At 47.2% G+C, this 20,893-nt stretch overlaps 1 long non-coding RNA gene across 1 annotated transcript; it reads right to left on the minus strand.

Moving 5' to 3' along the window:
* Window positions 1–1,471: 1,471 nt before the first annotated feature.
* Window positions 1,472–20,872, minus strand: LOC144178093 (uncharacterized). The gene is made up of 3 exons (XR_013323941.1): window positions 20,826–20,872; window positions 16,642–16,708; window positions 1,472–1,664 (listed from the first exon to the last, which is right to left on the minus strand). It is a non-coding gene; the product is annotated as an uncharacterized LOC144178093 (long non-coding RNA).
* Between the last annotated feature and the right edge of the window lie 21 nt (window positions 20,873–20,893).

Below are 20,893 nucleotides of genomic sequence, written 5' to 3' on the forward strand. Positions count from 1 at the left end.
TCTTATAGTCCAACTTCTTGTTTCGCATGTGCTAAAGGTTCGATGGTGGGGAGCGGTGCGGCGGTGCGAGCTCTTTGGAAAGGCTGGATATCACAAAAAGGCGGCTAACTTTTGCTCTGCAAACATTCAGCCTTCAGTACGTTCCTATTCTAGAGTAGTTGATTTCTAGCCTAGTGTGTTTCAGTTTTGTTCATTAAAATTGTAGTGTTTCAAACCATGCCCCGTCTTGCATTTCAAAAAGATAGCATTTTGAAACATGTGTGGTGTTTGCATCGGGATAATCTCCAAGATGATAAAACATGCTGCCCAAGCCGTCCATGTCATCGGCATGTGCAATCATGGACAAGTGAAATGAGAACACGAAAATATAAAACGAAACACGCAAAATCAAGCAATATGGATAGTGGAAATAAAACAAATTGCCCTTTAGTGATTTATTTGGAAAGACACGTTTCCGAGTTTTGTCACTGTAATAAATCCACGCGACAATTTCACTTGCACAGAAAGAAATCGCGGTATTTGTGAGTTCTGGTTCATATTTATGTCTTGTCGTTTCATTTGTCCATTACTGTACGCCGCACGATGTCCTTGGCTCACGGAGAGGGGAACAAATAACAGCCGGGTGATTGATATCGTCTGCACTTTTTCACAAATTGCCTTACCCTCGACGCAACGTCCACGGCGAATCTTCTCGTCTTTTCCGACACAAGAAGTTGCGTTCTCAACTGGGTGTGTAAAATATAGACAAGATTTTAAAACGGTAGCGTAGCACAGCCTACGGGAAGTTTGATGATTACAAACTGTTTTATTATGAGTAATGGACAGCATAGAATTAAAAAATCACTCGAAAGGCACACCACTGTTAAAACAAGCTTAGATTTATCAAAACCTGCCAACCTTTTTTTAACCTTCAGGAGCCACATGTCATGCGTTTAGATCAAATTGTTCAGTAGATTGCCCTGGAGCTTGTAAAGTGCTCGTGGCTGGATACAGAATGGCTTTTAAAAACGGGGAACACTGCTGTCTCGACTCTACAAATGGCTCCTGACAGGTGAAGGGGTAGCATAGCATGAAGTGAAGAGAAAGTCGCACAGCTAGCACCGCCGGCCACCGTTCGGCCTGCACAGTGATGTAGTCCAGGATACTCCCGCGTTACAGCTGTCATAACCAAGAAGACTTGAAGCGAGCAGTTATGTGGGCTCATCGTGTTCCACGGCGTACCTGGGCGTTGGTGAATCCGAAGCTCGCTAACACCAACAAAGTGTATATGCAGCTGTGCATCTGAACACAAAAGTCTTTCAACGGCAGTGGCATTCATACGGCAGTATTCTAGTCTTCACAACCTTTCGCCTCGTATATCCTGCAATAAGGTAGTCTATATGACTTGCAGTGACGCCCTAAATAGCACGCACAGTCACCATAACCGTAAACTGATTAGGTAAGAGCTCAATAAGAATACTTTATGTCAGCATTTCATTTGGGTCGCAGCTTTATTCACTCAGCTTGAGTACGGCTACGAAAGCGTACACGGAGTCCTCCTCGGGCTTTGAGAACCAGCTCGTGGGCAAGTTCAAGATCTTTCAATGGGGCTGTTGCTTCCACTCTGTATTCGGACAGAAGCTTCGCCAAGACAACCTTCATTTCTGCCATCACAAACTTCTGACCTGTTAGAAAGTATAGTTTACCGTTAGTTTTCTTTACATAAAAATAATTCTACACAGTAGTTTTGCTGTTCTTGCATTAGAATGTAGGGCCTTCTTGTAAGCAATATCGTGAATATAGCGCCACATCACTAACGTCATTCCATTTATAGAAAAAACAGGTATAATTTACATTACCAACAATACATACAACACAAAATGAAAATCAACATCCAAACCACCAGGTATTCACATTGGTACAATTTGACACAGTGCGTCTAAATTTTACGCACAAACTGCGCTAACATTGCAGAAAAGGCAAACTTTTCGCATCTTGTGTTGTGTTTCATACATTCCTGGGTTAATATTTGGTAAGACTCTGATGAAAAACATGCAGTTGATGGAAAGAAATCACTCTAGGATTGATCTTTGCTTTACTGAGGCATCCCCAACAAAATGAGTGCAGCGGATCTATGACAATGTTGTTCTCCAGAGCGAAAATCACCTAAACCCGTAGTTACTGACAATGGCTTAAGCGACATATCAGGCATGACTGATTGTGGTACAACTCGTTGAATAACCCTATTTGGAGACGTATCCTGAAATTAATTTCTTCAGTGCGAAACTTTACTCAGTGAAAAAGGTACTGCCTTTCCCAATTTATATGGCCAACGAGCACTTCAGTAAATTACAGATAATTGTAAATTAACCATCACTGATGACCACCCTCTTTATTTCAAGTGTCGATGGGAGTAATGTCACGCTGTAACAATTTAAGCAGCTCTACTTACCCCATACACCTGTACCTTACTGTCACTTTGCAGTTTGACCATTTTGTGAAAAATTAGTACCCGGAAATTCTCGAATTTCGGCTCATCGTCTTAAGCCCACCATTATCTATTACGACTGAAAATACTGAAAATTGGAAATAATGGTGCGGAATATATAAGCCACCCTTGAATGTTTAACGGGATCTAAAGTGTTGTGCATAGGAGCACTTTGTGCATTCCCTACTTCCCAAGTACATTATCCATGACCGTTGTTGTGTCCGGTGAAGGGGGAAGTTGGGATGAGAATTACTGCATTATTCCTGAGCTACTTGGGCTAAGAGGCAAAATGTTACCTGAAATGCTATTGTTCTTTTCACACCGGAAGTACACTGACTCGCATGTTCAAGTGGGATATGGTGGAGAATGCGGCCGATATATAACGAACACAAATCGCACATTTAAGTACTCTGTAAAATGTGTGTCAGCAATTACAGTTCGTGTAGCCTAATATTCGACAATATCGATGTGTCAGCACCTAAATCCCATATTGGTCGTCAACGGAATAATTGCGGTAAGGCAGGATCTTTGCACCCGTCACCATAAAGCAGTCTTTCGTCCTCCGCGACCCAAGCGTAATGTTAGCCTTATACACCAATGCAGCCGCAAACGTTCTTCCATCTCGGGTTATATTTACCGTTCATATTTCTAACCCCACACTACCGTAAAATAGCGTTCGGTAGACGCTTATCAATATTTACGAGCTCTTTATAGGCTGTTTCCAGTGCAAGAGAGCGACGTTTTCTGATTGATGATTGATTGTGGGGGTTTAACGCGCCGACGCAACGCAGGCGATGAGGCGCGCCGTAGTGGAGGGCTCCGGATTAATTTTGACCACCTGGGGATCTTTATCGTGCGCCGAAATCTCGTACACACGGGCGTTTTTGCTTTTCGCCTCCATCAGAAAAGCGGCCGCCGCGGCCGGGAATCGAACCCGCGACCTCGTGCTCAGCAGCGCAACGCCTTAGCCACTGAGCCACCGCGGCGGGTCGCGACGTTTTCTCACCTGTGCTTACAGAAATGCAGTGACTGGATAGATTCACCTTCCTGTTCTAAGGGTTTATTTTTTTAAGAAGTCCTACTTGCGTTATTTAAACCGGAAAATTTTGGTCTGTCTGTCTGTCTGTCTGTCTGTCTGTCTGTCTGTCTGTCTGTCTGTCTGTCTGTGCCTCGATGACGTCTGTACTGCAGCGCACTCACCAATGCACACCCGAACGCCTGTCGAGAAAGGAATGAAGCAGAACGGGTGCATTTTCCGGGCATTATCCGAGAGAAAACGTTCGGGAATGTACTCTTCGTGATCAGCGTAGTGTGCCTTATTCCTGTGGAGGCTGTATAGGTTGACCATGCAGGTTGTTCCTGCTGGTATTTTGTGGCCATCTGAAACCCAACCAAGAACTTCATCTTCTTATGGAGCAATACGCTTGTACACAAGAATTTCCCGATTTCACTTTTGCTCTACTGCATCCGGAAACCGGCAGCAGCCATCATTATGCAAAGCGTGCACGTGCACAAAGAATGGACCTTTAGTGTACTTAGTCGGCTGAAGCAATCACTTGAATTTCGCAACGTGGTTTGTTTGTCCATCCGCTGCACATTGTTTTGTGTCAATATAAAAGACGTCTATCGATTAGTTAGCAAGCGTATTGATGTTTGGGGGATTTTGTAGCCTATTTCCAACGCATGTGCCGCATACTCTATAATTGCAATTTTAATGTCCATTGGTTTTCCACTCGAGTTCAGGCCCAACTTTTCTTTAAAAAGCAAATTACCTATTGCATAACTGGTGATCCTAATTCTGCGTTCCCTCTTTTATTTCATAGACTTTACCAATTGCAGTACTTTGTCGTACATACTTACTGTGCTTTTTTTTCTGGAAGTGCCTACGTTTTGCTGGTATCCTTCCCACAGACTACGAAAGAGCCAATTGGGTCGTTTAACCTACTTGTATGGGCTATTTCTTTTTACCCCGAACAAGATTGATTAATAGGTTTAACACACCGACGCTACACAGTACACAGGCTATGAGGCGCGCCGTAGTGGAGGGCTCTGGATTAATTTTGACCACCTGGGGACCTTTAACGTGCGCCGAAATGTGGAACACACGGGCGTTTTCGGTTCTCGTCTTCACCAGAAAAGCGGCCGCCGCTGCCGCGAATTTTCGCCCCAACATCTGAATTACTCGCGAAATACCCTCAATTGTTTTTATAGACTAGGGTACTATAGGAACAAATGAACCCGACATTTTTCAGCTCAGAGCCCTTTCATTGCAGTTTAGAAATGCATTCCATCAAATTCTGCAGAGACACACAACCTGTCTTCCTCTTTATTTAGATATGACCCAGCTTTGTTTCATCTTTTCTGTTACAGCATGTTCTCCCAGGTTCTTCGTAGGCCCCGGATTGCATAACGCAAGAGTACCATCTTATATGTATTCTAGGAAACTCACTTGCTTCGTTTTCACAATTTACGCTGTGTTGGATGAAGACGGCTTAAGAAGGTTTTGCGCACAGCTTTCCTTTCATATTGTGACGTGGCAATGAAGGCACTGCTCGTAATAAAATGTATTACAGTCAAATACAAGCCGGTGGGCAAAGCAGATCGAATGTCCCCGGAACAGCGCGCACGTCCGCAAGGCAAGCAGCGTCGTCGTCGTCTCCCAAGGCTGTGTACCAGCTTGGCAGTGGCGCATATCCCTGAAGGAGAGGTTGGCCATAGCTTAGCACTTGGATTGCCAATCTGCCAAGGCCCGTGAGGAGGAGGAAAATGACTTTATTGATATCAATCCGGCATGTTAGGGTGGATCAGGCCGCGCAGGGCTTCACCAACCCCCTATCTCACTAGACCTCAGCGTGGACCGGTCCGGCGCTAGCTACTAGGAGTTACCTCCGTTCGCTTTTGCCGGGCCAGTGCCGCGTCGAGCCGCTGGATGGCTTGGAGTTGCGCCTGATGGCCAGGCGAACTGATGTAGTGTTCCATGTCCGGTGGCAGAGAGTCCCGCACTGTTCCCCCCGCACACGCGTCACACCCCCACAGCACATGGGCTAAGGTTGCCAGTTCTCGCGCACACACACTGCACGTAGCACTTTCAAACAGTCCGGGACACACGTGCCGGGCTAGGGCCGGCGTGAGTACTGTTCCAGTCTGTAGCTGTCGTAAGAGGACCCCCTCACGTAGCCCTAGTCTCGGGTGAGGCCCAGTGACATAACCTCCGGCGGCGAGAGCACCGACCCGGTGCAAACAACGGAACAAGGTTAGAGGCAGCCTGGATCGCGGGAGTGGTACAGCTTCAGACGGGAGACGTGCACAAGTTGCGACGTTGAATGAGATGACGGCGAAGGCGTGAGGGGTCCAATTTCGTAGGTCACGGGAGTTACCATGCGTAGGATGCGGTAAGGGCCCGTGAAACAACACAGCAGTTTTTCAGACAGGCCGACGTGGCGCGATGGGGTCCACAGGAGTACCAAAGTGCCAGGGGCGAAGTACACATCGCGATGGTGCTGGTCATAGCGGTCTTTCTGGGCAGTTTGTGCAGTAGATATCCTGGCGCGGGCAACCTGTCGGGCCAAATCAGCGTGCGCTACCGCGTCTCGTGCGTATTCGGTTGTGAATATCCCCGAGTTAGGCAACACGGTGTCCAATGGTAAGGCAGGCTCTCGCCCAAAAAGAAGAAAGAAAGGGGAGTAGCCGGCAGCGTCGAGGCGAGAAGAATTATACGCAAACGTAACGTAGGGTAGTGGCACGTCCCAGTCACGGTGGTCGGCGGACACGTACATGGCCAGCATATCCGTGAGCGTCTTGTTGAAGCGTTCAGTCAGTCCGTTTGTTTGCGGATGATAGGGGGTTGTAAGATTGTGCTTCGTACGGCAGGAACGGACGAGGTCATCAATAACTTGGGACAAGAAGTACCGCCCACGATCCGTAAGCAGTTGACGAGGGGCCCCGTGGTGCAAGATTACAGCATGTAGGAGGAAGTCGGCTACGTCTGTGGCACAGCTGGTGGGGAGGGCACGCGTGATAGCGTAACGCGTAGCATAATCCGTGGCGACAGCAATCCACTTGTTGCCCGACCGGGACAAGGGGAAAGGGCCGAGAAGGTCCACTCCTACACGGTAGAATGGTTCTGTGGGAACATCAATTGGTTGAAGGGTGCCGGCTGGAAGCAAACGAGGTGTTTTTCGGCGTTGGCATAGATCACACGCCGTGACGTATCGCCTCACGGACCGGTATAGGCCCGGCCAGTAAAAGCGCCGACGCACGCGGTCGTAAGTCCGAGCCACGCCAAGGTGACCAGCTGTGGGCGCGTCGTGAAGCTCGCGGAGGACGTCAGAGCGGAGATGCTGAGGCAGTGCAAGTAGCTCGTCAGGCCCGTCCTCGCGAAAGTTTCGGCAGAACAAGATGCCATCACGAAGCATAAATTCACGTGTAGAAGGGTCGGCCGGCTTGGAGCTGAGGCGTTGGATGATCTTGTAAAGCGACGGATCACGGCGCTGATGGTCTGCAATGTTGAGCAAGTCTGACAGAGCGAATACGCCGGGGTCGTCGTCATTGTCTCGAGGGTCAGGGGGGTCAACAGGGTGACGAGACAGGCAGTCCGCGTCTCTGTGCATGCGACCAGACTTGTAGACGACCGAATAGTCGTATTCCTGTAGCCGTAATGCCCAACGACCAAGTCGTCCAGTGGGGTCCTTCAGAGTGGAAAGCCAGCATAACGCATGGTGATCCGTAACTACAGCGAATGTTTTGCCGTACAAGTACGGACGGAACTTGCTGACAGCCCATACAAGTGCGAGGCATTCACGCTCAGTGATATAATAGTTGCGTTCGGCGAGGTTCAAAAGGCGACTGGCATACGCTATCACTCTGGTGCCACCTGCTTGTCGCTGGATCAAGACAGCTCCTATGCCATGCCCACTTGCATCAGTACGAACTTCTGTCGGTGCGGTATCATCGAAATGGGCCAAAATCGGACAACTGGTCAGACGGTTAATGAGCGAGGAAAAAGCCGTGGCTTGTGCGGAGCCCCACGAGAACGAGGTATCGGTCTTCAGAAGATCCGTGAGCGGGCGGGCTATGTCAGCGAAGTTCTCGATGAAGCGGCGGAAGTAAGAGCATAGGCCAACAAAGCTGCGAACGTCCTTCGCAGATCGAGGGACAGGAAACTCTTTGACGGCGCGCACCTTGTCAGGGTCAGGTCGCACACCAGCAGCGTCTACTACATGTCCCAGGATCTTAAGTTGTTGGCCGCCGAAATGGCATTTGGACGCGTTGAGCTGGAGCCCGGCACAGCGGAAGACCGCAAGGATGTCCGACAGACGTTGAAGATGTGTCTCGAATGTTGGGGCAAACACGATGACGTCATCCAAGTAGCAGATGCACGTCGACCACTTGAAACCGCGCAAAAGTGAGTCGATCATCCTTTCGAAGGTCGCAGGTGCATTACAAAGACCGAACGGCATGACCTTGAATTGGTACAAGCCGTCCGGCGTAACGAAAGCGGTCTTTTCGCGATCCATGGCGTCAACAGCAATCTGCCAATAGCCAGATCGTAGGTCGATCGACGAGAAATAGGACGCACCGTGAAGGCAATCGAGGGCATCATCTATTCGAGGGAGCGGGTAAACGTCCTTCTTAGTGATTTTATTCAAATGCCGGTAGTCAACGCAGAAGCGCCACGAACCATCTTTCTTTTTCACCAAGACGACTGGTGATGCCCACGGACTTGAAGAAGGTTCAATGACGTCCTTGTTCAGCATTTTCTCTACCTCGGTTTGAATGATTGCCCGTTCCGTTTGAGACACCCGATATGGTCGCCGGTGTATAGGGGCCGCATCGCCGGTGTTGATGCGATGCGTTACCTCCGAAGTCTGGCCTAACGGACGGTCGTCCAAATCAAAGATGTCCCGGTAGGATGCCAGTAGCTCGTGCAGTTGGCGAGCTTGTGAGGCGGAAAGGTCCGACGACATCATCTTTGTTAAGTCTTCGGATGTCGGTGGATGATCTTTCGGACCGTCGGGAGGACTTGGGACATCAGGGGACACAGAAGAGAGCTGGCATCCATCGAGCGGACAAACAGTGGCCAGTGACATTCCCTGTGGAAGAACTTGGTAGGAACGACCAATATTCAAAACCGGCAAACTTATTTGATTTTGTGCGGCCGTGACGACTGTATGAGGAAGCGCCACGTTGTGCTGTAGGAGAACGTCAGTAAGAGGGGAAACCATGTACTCGCCGTCGGGGACAGGGGGGCACGGGGACAAAGGAACGTAGGTTATGGCTTTTGGAGCTAATCGTAAGTGTTCGGCAGAGCATAGACGGTGATAAGGTTCAATGTCGGCAACAGGACCAATCGGCAGGTCAAGAAGGAGGATGCCGGAGGCGCAGTCTATGAGGGCGGCGTGGTCAGTAAGAAAGTCGATGCCCAGAATAATGTCATGAGGGCATGCGTCCAAGACGGTGAATTGAACTGGTATTTTGTGTCCTGCGATGCCAACTCGAGCTGTGCAGAGACCTGCTACGGTGGGTGTCCGGCCGTCGGCGACTCGTACAATGTTGGAGGGAGCAGGCGTCATAACTTTGTGCAGGCGGCGGCGAAGGTGCGAGCTCATAACTGAAATGTTCGCACCGGTGTCTACCAGGGCGTCCACACGAATACCATCAATATCAATTTCCAAGAGATTGTGTTTCGTCGTATTAGTGAAGAGAGGATTTTCGGGCCAGGTCGGAAATGCAGCATCACCTCCGGGAGCTGCATGAGCTAGTTTCCCGGGGAGGTAGCGGCGTAAGAAGCAGGCGGAGAGGGGCGGCGGGGTTGAGGCGAACGAGACTGGCGACGTTGTGGGGACGGGGAACGGCCAAAACGGGTGGTCAGGGAACTGCCGGAAACGTCACGCTGCTGGTAACCAGACATGAATTGGTGGGTCCTATCGCTGGAATAGCTTCTATCAGGAAACCTTGGCTGCGGCGGCGACGACCAGCGGTAACGGCAGTAGCGAGACACATGCCCGACGCGCGAACAATTGAAGCAAATTGGCCGGTTGTCAGCGGTACGCCATTCGGTAGGGCTGCGATGGCGGTAACGGGGTGGGGCGTCGTAATGGCTGGGCATTCCGCTCTGTGCGAAGGGAGTGGAGGAGCTTGCAGGAGCATGCGAGCACGACAGAGAACACACAGGGTGAATTCCCAGGTTGGCAACTTCTTCACGCATGACTGCCTGGATGAGTGCAACAGTCGGGGCATTTCGGGCATGGCCGTATTGAGGTGGAATAGCCGGAACCATGGCCTCTATTTCGCGGCGCACTATCGTCGTCAGAGGGTCGGTATGAGTCGGCAGGTCATCGGTCGGCGGTGGGCGGGGTGGCGTTGCCCATCCGCACACGACGATGTTGCCGCGGTGTGGGGGAGGCGGGTGCACGAGTGCGCTACGCGACGACACTTCGCTTCTTCAAACCTGCGGCATTCCTTCAAGACGGCCTCAACCGAGGAGCACTCTTTGCAAATCAGCAAATTAAAAGCATCGTCCGCAATGCCCTTAAGGATGTGCCCAACCTTGTAAGACTCAGGCATGCTGGGGTCTACTTTTGAGCAGAGCGCCAAAACATCCAGAATGTAAGCCACGTACGACTCGGTGGATGACTGAACTCGAGAGGAGAGGTCTTTCTTTGCGGCAAGCTGGCGCGCCACGCAGTTACCGAACAAATCGCGCAGTTCCTGCTTGCACTGATCCCAACTGGTCAGCCTGGACTCGTTGGTTTGGAACCACACCAGAGCGGGTTTTTTCAGATTTAGGGGTAAATTTGCCAACATGAAAGTGTCATCCCACCGGTTGTGGGTTCTGACGCGCTCGTACATGCTGAGCCATTGATCAATGTCCTCATCGTCAGCGCCAGAGAAAAAACCGGGGTCGCGAGGTGGAGAGACAATGACTATCGGGTTGGGGGATGCAGGCTCACGGGTTGGTGGCATCGTCCCGCGATGGGTGTGACGTCCTGACCGAAGCTCCGTGTTGTGCCAAGACTGGCGGGACAGAGGTAGGGAAGTTGCACCTCCACCACAAGATGTGACGTGGCAATGAAGGCACTGCTCGTAATAAAATGTATTACAGTCAAATACAAGCCGGTGGGCAAAGCAGATCGAATGTCCCCGGAACAGCGCGCACGTCCGCAAGGCAAGCAGCGTCGTCGTCGTCTCCCAAGGCCGTGTACCAGCTTGGCAGTGGCGCATATCCCTGAAGGAGAGGTTGGCCATAGCTTAGCACTTGGATTGCCAATCTGCCAAGGCCCGTGACAATATATTCAAAAGCACCTATCGCGTGACAAGACGCTTCGCAGACGTGCCCAACTAATTACTCAGATGTTCAAGCATCCTCACTAACATTCTAACCGAGTTTTTACGCAAACGCTAGTCTGAAGAATTGAAACGCATTTCCGGTTATACTTCGGTTTAATAGAAGTCAAAGTCACTCCAGAAAAAACGCTGTGACAGAGGCGGATTCGAGTAGCAGTGTTTAATCATTTTGACTACACGATTCTCACACAAATACTCGTTGAATTGCCTGACGCAAGTAGATTTTTTTTGCGCCAGCATTTTCACTTGCTCAACGTCATTGACCAGCCGCTCTACAAGTAAAGTTTTGTTTCCTCTAAAGCAAAGTTGTGTTTAAAATATTCTACGTAGACAATTTACGCTGTGCAGGTTAGAAATAATATACGAGTTCGAGTTTCTGAACGCTGTTCATCAGTATTTCACAACGATTCCCATTCATAATTACTGTATCTTCACGACATCCTACTATATTACTGAAATAAAAAAATTAAGAAAGCTCACATTAACGCGTCAGACTTGAAGGTAGCGAAGTTGTACGCAACTGCCACGACCATCGAGAATGTTTAAGTCCACGATTGCAGTCGATTAGCTTGTTCTTCACTGCCGCAACGACAATTAGCACTACTTCGATTCTTAAAGGACACAGGCCTGTCTGAACGATTGCAGAGACACTGTGCACCATTGTTCATTTGTTATTTGGTTAGTTTACCGTTTCAGTTTAGGCTTTATTAGCGCCTATTATTTTGTTTTTGTAGTTATCTTTAATTTTTCTTTTCTTGCTTCTCAAGCTCTATTCCTGTTTTTTCAATACTCTTTCTTTCTCTCGGCTGGTTGAGGTGTCGGCGTAAAGCCAGACAGTTATCGGCTCCTATCTCCCCGTCCCCCTTCCCCAACAATCACTTCCTCCTCCTTGTCCTCCTCTTTCTTTCTCTTTAAATCACTCCTTCCCCACTTCCCATGTGTAGGGTAGACTACCGGACTGTAACCTGGCTAACCTCCCTGCCTTTCATGCACTGTATTATCCTTCCTTCCTTCCTTCCTTCCCCATCATTGTTGCTACGAGTGTGAAGTTCTTTCATTTGTTTTTGAAGTGATAAACATTGTACATCACCTTGAAGGGGCGTACGCTATGACGTCTCTATCTCGTTCCGAACAAGTGTTGCCATGATTAGGGCGAATGCTGGAGATTTTTTTTGCAAATCTCGTACCATCAACCTAAGGGGGTATGCTTGCCTTCACAAACGTACGCCGGGGACGCTGGGCGGTCGCCACGAAGGACGCACACACGAGCTCTCAGCATTTTGTTGGTCTTTTAAACGAGCCATGAAGATAAAACACAAGTTTGGTTCGCCTCGTTAGAATTATACTGACACCACTTTTAACGTAAACTTCGCTCGCATAAGCTACATAATTAGGAAAAAAAAAAACGGAATGGCCATGCGACCCACTAGTTCATTTCACGCAACAGAACCCAAGATGTTATACCAGACAGCCCTGCGATTGGCGGAGGGCGGCAAAAACAAACGCAAATTAGGCAGACCCGAACGAGCTATTTGCGCTTACATTTATGGCACGTTCTTTTTAAAGCATTTAGAATGGTAGGACAAACAGTGTAAGTTACGAAAGCAAACGTAAACATTGAAGTACCAATGCGTATACTGGTGTTGGTACTGCGCGCACTATGCTTAGTTTAGCCGCACAGGACTGCGGGGCTTTCGAATTGTTTACGACGACAATGGCCGATTGACGCAAGCGACGATGTCTTAAGTGACCGTACTTGTCGAGCGAGCACCATGTTTCACGCAACGATTTTCCCAATGAGAAAAATAAGCCAGGTACAAATACGTTCACAAACATACTAAACGCAGAAAACGGCTTGCCGCGGTGTAGTGGCGCCATCTAGGTTAAACAGGGTAAACAAGGCCCTGTGATGTCATTTCAGACCAGGAAAACGCACGATTTAGCGGGAAAATGAGCATTTTAGAATAAATAATTGATTTCTGAGTGAATAAAGCATCGTTTTCATACGGACAAGCACTAGGGCACTATAAAACACGAAATCTCTCGAATAAAACAAACTTGTGTTTTGTCTTCATGGCTCATTTTACTGCCGGGTGGTCGCCGTAATTTGGGCTAGTCTCCCTGACAGAGTATTCTTACCTTGAAAAATGTGCGCATGGGACGCTGAACGGTCGTCGCGAGGCACGCAAATATGAGCGCTAGGAATTTTCTTGGTTTTGTTAAATGTAAAGCTGAAGCGCTTGCAAAACAATAAATTTATAGGCTTGTTTACATAGTTTCTCCGATAGTCGCTTTAAACATAGTTACTCCGATAGTCACAATGAATTTTATTGTACGGTGAGCAACACCGTTGTCTATAACACTGAGTTCAAGTTCAACTGGTTACTTCACAAAACTGCGGCCTCAAACTTGTCACAAAAGACGTTGAGGTCAAAGTATATTGTCAAGACTTCAGAATGACAGAATAGTTTTCTTCAAATGTTTTTCGCTCGAGGCAAGATAAGGCTATGAGCACGAAACCTGTGTTATAGACAAGGGTGTTGCCCTCAGTACATGATGCCAACCGTAAGTTATAATGCAAAACGCGCGCTGTTCGTCTTTGACTCCTCTGATTGGTTGGACACATCATGATGTCAAAGGAGGACACCTTTCGGCCGCACGGAATGCCGGTAGCACTGGGGATGAATACGCGGCAGCGGAGCTTGCCTTTTCCGCGAGTTACCTTGCAGTTTAGTGGTTACACGTGAAAGCAAGTTTTTTTTTCTAGCTTCCCGACCTATTGGTTAAAATATCCTGAAGCTGTAACTTGCATTACACGACCGATAACCCCAAAACAGTGACTTTGTGGCGTCGATTAGAGGGTTTCGTCAGAACGTTTTGTAATTGATAAACCAGGATAGGGTAACAGCAAAAACCAGGTACATGCCGTGCTCGCAAATATAGCCTCCATGCTCTGTAAACGTACATGCGAGACCGAACTTAGATTCCCGGTACGTACACAAACAGGCGGACTGTGCTACCGAATTTTCGTTGTTCATTGGCCCCCACCCCACCACCCGTACTCATTCCCACACACACCCACGCACGCACGCGCATGATTTTGGCAGTGGCGACTGTGCCTCCGCGATCCCTGCACTCGTTCCATAAAGGGCATCTTCCTGTATGACTTACGTTTACTCTTGAAATCTTTGAGCATACTGGTACCTCCGCCACATTAGTGGCTCTGATGGGGCATCATTCTTGCATGCGCGTTGCACATTCTGCTATCATAATACGGCCGCCTGGTTATAATCGACCAGCCCAACAAGGCAGTTATGTTGTAGTTACGTTACTTTGGGCAACGATCGCCAAACGTTTCTGGTAATATATCGTTGGTCTGTTTCACCAATTCTAGATTTATACATTTACCAATAGCCTTACAAAGAACGTTTATTCCCTCTTCGCCTGCACTTTTTTTTGCCTCGTCAAGATTTCTGGGCCATTTCACGTTAGGGTGTTTCCTATAGCTGAACTGATATCGCTGGAGCACAATTGAGTTTCAACGGCAATCAGTGCCGGACAGGTTACAATATGCAACCACACATCGTCTTGGGCAAAGAATTGGCTCCCTTATTCACTTACGAATTATCATACTTTGGAGATTCGGGGCAGTATTTTCCTACTCCAGACTATCATCTCCTCGTGGCATATATACTTGCAAAATAGGTAATATTGTGGTCTTGGTTCTTTTTGTTTGTATAGTAATAGTTTACCTATTAGCCGAGAGAGAAGTTCTGGCACGACTGATACCTTGTTTCAGTTTCGGTAAAAGTTGGGTTTTGAACACTGTTCTAAGCTCCGCAAGGGATAGAAAACCGTCGGTTTTAAGAACTGGGTATTTCCTGAACAAATGTGACTTTTCTGGAACACGAACGAACCATCCCGGGCCAAACTTGAGCAGAATTCACCCTGCTAACTAAATCGAGTATCTGATATGAACATTCCTGTCCGTAGCATAAAAACAAACTAAGAACGCATTAGAGCGTTTCACGAAGCATCCAACGTAGGGTAGTATATTCTCTGCTATCAAGCACGACTAACTTGGCTGTCGCGTTCGTACGTTATAGAGCATACAGGCGTAGTATTATCATGCTTAGGAACACAGAACGGTAGCGTATGCTTGGTTTGGCTTTGGTGCATACTTTTGAACACAAAAACAACAACACCAACAAAAAACCCAGGAACATTTTTGCTTAGTCGAGCTTCTAGAGGAAGCACCCTGAAAAGAGCGGGGCACAAGAGGCCTTCTCCGGCCGGATGTCCAGCTATGACGTTTCCCGGCCGCTTTTCGCCTCCGCTCTTCGCTCTTCCGGCATCGCGCGCTGAGATGGGGCGGAGCATTGGGCCAGTTATTTTCCTATTGCCGCGCCTATATTGCGGGCATTTGCCAAAATATTTCATGTACGGGAACTATTCGATGTGTCCTTGTTGATAGTCAACTATATAGTCTTTTAATTATGAAACCTCTTCACCTTCCCTTTAACTACCGGGCCATCACCGGGAGGCACGTGCTCCCATGCGCGCGATTTCTGGAAATTTTTAACTCTGGACACAAAAAATTACGGTTTGCAAAACAGATTCGCTGTTAAAAAGAACAAGGGAAAAGCACACTGTCCAGTAAATCAAATGCCGCCCAGTAAGGAGGTTCATACATCGTTATTCTAATTTTTTTAATCGTTTTTAATCGTTGATTTGTAAAAACAATGAAAAACGCTCCAACGCTTTGCCAATGATCTTAGTGGTCTGAACGCTCCCAAAATCCCTTATGACCATGGAATATTATGTTGAATAGCCTATGTGTTTTAAACGTATGAAAAACTGCGGTAAAAAATACGACGTGGACGTTTCCACTCGGTGGTGTGGCACATAACTCACTGGGCCATGAAGTCGGGTATCTAGCAGTGATTAGCGTTGGCTCAATGATTCATTTTTCATGAAGCTAATCAAGCTTAATTTTTTACTCGAAATTTCTCAAAGCGTCCGAGGAAACGCAAGAATCCAGCCGTTAGTTTTAGTTCGGCAAAGCTTTAGTTCGGCAAAATATTCTTAAGTGCCGCAATGTACTTACGCCAAATCAAATCGAGTAGCCTGCCAAAGCATCACGTATCGCGCTTACGTACTTTCTGCTACATAACTGTGCCTATCATGTGCGCGCACGTAACCAGTCTGCTCATTGGGGCTTAGGAGCGGCGGTAGTTTCACACTCCGGCCATCGACACGTTCACTGATAACCTTTGATTCATTTTCACGGCAAGTGCTTTTATATTCTACGGGCAGCAGTCACTTATGACACTAGTAGATTAGCTTAAAACGGGGTCTACCGAATCATTTCTTGCAGGAAAACTATGCCTTATAATATACTGCTCAGCATATCTTGCATGGTGATACATATAGCCCCTTGCGAAACAACGTGAAGTTCTGTAAATGTAAGGTGCAAATTGTAGGGAAACTTTTGAAGCATTTAAGCTTCAAACGTGCTCGTGACGGGATTGAACATCTGAAACTAGCCGCTGAACATTATTCTAATCGCCTGGAACATGCCTAGACGGCTACATGCGAATAAAAGCAGTCACGTTATCAGGTTCGGTTTTCACTGAAGGGTTATCGACATTAACTCAACATAACGTATAATTTTATTCAAGTTACACATTTCGGAGCAAGTTCCGCCGAAGGAAAACTAATTCTCAATTCTCGCTGCACCGGAACATCTGGCCCAGTCTCGTGAACTCTTTAAAGCATTGTTCTCGTTTTTCCTGACGGCTATAACAATGGGTGCAATGCAGACTCACCTATCTCCAGATCACCATCCAGTTCTCGTCCGATAATAGGAAATGGTGGGAAAAGGCCGAGTGACTCCTGAAAAAAAAATTCTCCAAATAACCTGTATATACTAACTACTTCCTCGTGCAAGAATGATACCTCGTTACGAGATACAGGGGAACTGGGAACTGCCGCTTAGAGACACGGGACGGGCATCATTCAACAGTGACAACAAAGCCGTGGATGTCCCGGACACACTATTTCACGTTAAAAATATAACACATACCATGCTCCCAAACCCCGGAAAAAAACAAACACTTTTTTGCAGCCTCCGAGGAAGCAGGGTTGGTTCGGTGGATATCCCAAACATTTCTACGAGAGAGGTACGTCACTCGTTTCTCACTGGCATTACTAACCTCATTCACGAAATTTCCGAAGCGCCAATCGCTCCCGGCGGCTGTAGATATAAATTATGGTTGCATTCCGCAATGCTTGCAAAAATCCACGCCCCGCCTTCTCATTTCTGGAGAAAGCGTTGAGGTCTTGGGGCCAAGGACGCCGCTTAGATTCTTGACTCGGTGGCTGTTTTTTATAGAACTGAAAGTAACGATGCCTGTGAGCCGTGCTTTCGATGCACATAGAGTCCTCAACTAGCGCAATTCATTCTGAAGCACCCTACTTTACCGACTCATAATCAACCGAATTTCGGGTGCGTAACACCCAAGCCTGTCTCACTTCCATACGCTAGGATAAGACAGATGAACCAAAGCAACTCCAGAATCAACTTGAAAAGAACTGTTTACTATAGGGGAGTTTCAATCTGTGTACAATTATTGACGATTTAGAAAGCAATTAACCTACCTCAGGTGGTAAGCCTTCGAAATTAAAGTGATACGAGACTGGAATTCTTTTTTACAGACGCTTTAATACCTAACTGCTCATGGTTTCATCCTGCAGTAGATATTGAGCTTGAACAAATCTTCTACACCCGATGGACACAAAGCTTCCGCTGGCCGGAGACCTTATCCCACCATAATCTGCTTATAAGTCTATCGTCTTTTATCCGAGATTCTCTCCGCTGGCAGTTCCGTACTATAATTAGCAGTTCACAGAAAGTCCTTCCATATTTAATTTTTTATAGTTTTAAGGGGGTTATTAAGAAAAATATCCCTCATGCGTGCAAAAGGTCGCTACATCCAAATCACAATAATGCCAGTGGTCACCCTATCTCCCAAGTAAGCTACGCAACTTCAAAATTTTTCCCGAGGTTTTGATGAGGTAACTTGCTTGTGCGATTGATGGTAGCAGCCCAAATTCACTGCCAAAAAATATGAATCTGTATAATTTGTTGTAATTGAGGAGAGGCCTGACTTTCACACGAAAAAATATGGATATTTATCCATTGATACTGGGGGGGCGCATGCTTTCGTATGCACGAGTTAAAAAATTTCTAGGAGTTTTAATAGACCGCTACTTGACCTGGTCACCCGAAGTCAAACGGATACGGAGCCGCATTTCTTCGGCCGCTCAGGTATTCAAATGTCTTGAGGGTCCTCGATGGGACAGTGATTGCCATTCAATGGTTATGCTGCACAAGAGCTATGTGAATGGAGTGCTGCGTTACAGCCTCCCTATCCTGCATAAAATATCTGAGACAAGCAAGAAAAACCTTGAGGCAGCCAGAAACAACAACCTACGCACCTGTCTTGGACTTCCGAAGGGATCTTCGAGCGTTGCAACCGTGGCAGAGGCACGTTGTTTGCCTTTCGAAGTTATTAGACAACAGGAGACCCTCCGAGTGCACTTGAGGCATCGTCTACACGCGAGAAATCATTTCCTAAGTCGTGTCCCCTCCAAGTGCAACAGCTTTGGATTCGCCCAGACCATTCAGAGCATACCACTGTCTGTTCCAACGCAGCCCTCACCAATAATTCCGCCGCATTTCCCTCCGTAGAACCTTGCTCCCCTACAAATTGAATGTGGTGTCCCAGGAATTGGCCCCAAGAAGACTATGCCTCAGTCAGAAATCCTCCACATCGTTTTAGACTACATGTGTAGAACGCATTCAGCAAGAACATTCATATTCACCGATGGTTCATCAACCATGCAAAGCTCTTCTTCAGGTCTATACATACCACAAACTGGTGAAATGCTTTCATTTCGTCTTGAGCGACAAACATCTTCGACAGCGGCTGAGCTCTACGCTCTGAAGGAGGCGATCGTTTACATCCTGCGCCATGAGCCGCACCAATGGAGTATCTTCACGGACTCCAAGGCAGCTTTGCAAATTACACGTAGGAGAAGTAGATTTTCCGCCCACCAAATCGCAGCCTGTGATGTATCCTACCTTCACCATCTTGCCTGCTCTGCTGGACACAACATTAAAATGCAGTGGATACCTGGACACAGCGGCATCAAAGGTAACCAAAAAGCCGACGAAGCGGCACGTAAGGGCCTTCTTTACCGAAAATACCGCAAGGGGTATTTCACGAAAACAGAAGCTTCTGCCATGGCTTACCACTTTGCGTTGACTGAAAGAAGCCGTCTATGGAGCAACTTACAAGATACTCTATGCTTTTTGCACACTATTGACGCAGAATTAAAGTCAAGACTCCCGAAACAGCTTCCTCGTAACCTGGAAACGTTGCACCATCGTCTACGCCTGAACTGTGCCTACACAAATAGCTACCTATTTCGCCTTGAAGCGACGCCAAATCCGCACTGCGACAATTGTGGTTGCGTCGAAAGAATTGAACACATTTTATTAGAATGTGCGGCCTACATGGAACCGAGATCCCACTTCCTCGAAAGCATGGAACGTCTAGAACAGGGACCAATTACTCTCAGAAATATTTAAGGACCATGGTTTCATCCGTCAAAGCAGCGCCAAGCTCTGCGGAGTTTATTCTCTTATTTGGATGAAATTGGCCTAATTTAAAAATTGTAAATTATGTGGCCCAAGCTCAGAACAAAAGTCCGCTACCGCGCCAAGTACACGACAGTTTTTTTTTCTTTTCTTTCCTGCCCAGCTCTTCCTTGGGCCTTTTCTTCCCCCATCCTTAACCCAAAGCAGAGAAGCATGTAGGCGTCTGTAAATGCCGGCAAACCTCTCTGCTCTTCCAATAAGGAGCCTTCTCTCTCTCTCTCTCTCTTTCTGTATATTTTGTGGGGATTGCAAGCTCCGTTTCGTCGTGCAACTTTAATGTTAACTTTCATTTACTGCGCTGATAACTGTTTTTTTATTATTTCCATAATATATGACTGTTTACGTAGTGTAGGGCCTGTATATTGCCTTCACGGCCTTTTACGCTCCTGTACTGATAGAGTTCTTAAATCGTTGCGCAGGTGCATAGAAATAACCAAAAGAACAAATATCGTTATACCACGTGTAATATTTTACGATCTAGCAAGAATACCGCCATGTCCACCTGCATTTAGATGTCATAATTGGTCCCCCATGGTACATATTAATACTTTTGTATCGTGGTCATTTAGAAAACACGCTTTGGGTTTTGAAATCAGCCACCTGCACCACGGCATTTTAACGACGTAGAGGTAGTTAAAATATATTTATGCATACTCAAGGCCACCTCTCCAGGTTGCCTTGTGTAAAGCCTAGAGAACACTGTCACGTAATAAACAACTTCGTCATTGCTGCTACATACACACAACTGCGCTCTGAAGGAATCCTTGGTCCGCATGTGTCTGTAGGATTACACTACCAGGAACACATCAAGTTGAATGCAAATAATTTTTTTAATTACACACAAATTATTTGTCTGTCCAATTGAGCAGTTGAAACTTTGGTGCTTAAGTACCTGATAAATCTGATTGATAACGAAGTCATTGCGGCAGTTATCTTCGCAGAAACCTTTTCGTACATCGTTGAAGATATCAAATCACAACATAGAGGTTGGTTGGAACGAGAACGAGGCAGTGTCCATTGACCCACAGCGACAGCTACAGCTATTTCTGCGGTTATTTATGTGTAATATATACGGATACTCCCCCTCGCTTAAAATGGCATGGTGATGCTTTGTGGCCAGATAAGTGTACTCATTTGATGCAAGATCTCTGCCTGCATGAACACTCTATGCGTAAATCTGTAAAAAAAATGCAGCTCCTTCACACTTTTTGTAGGTATAGAAGACGCCTATACGTACGGGTAAGTCCATACAAATACCAGACTGCGCGGGAAGCAGAGGGATCTCACCTTAATGCAGCACTCGAGGTATGGCAGCCGTTTGAGATCGCTCATAGTATACTCTTGTTCCACTTCGC

The sequence above is a fragment of the Haemaphysalis longicornis genome, unplaced genomic scaffold (genome assembly GCF_048455015.1).
Source record: "Haemaphysalis longicornis isolate Haplotype H1 unplaced genomic scaffold, Haemaphysalis longicornis Haplotype H1 scaffold_4, whole genome shotgun sequence".
NCBI lineage: Eukaryota > Metazoa > Arthropoda > Arachnida > Ixodida > Ixodidae > Haemaphysalis > Haemaphysalis longicornis.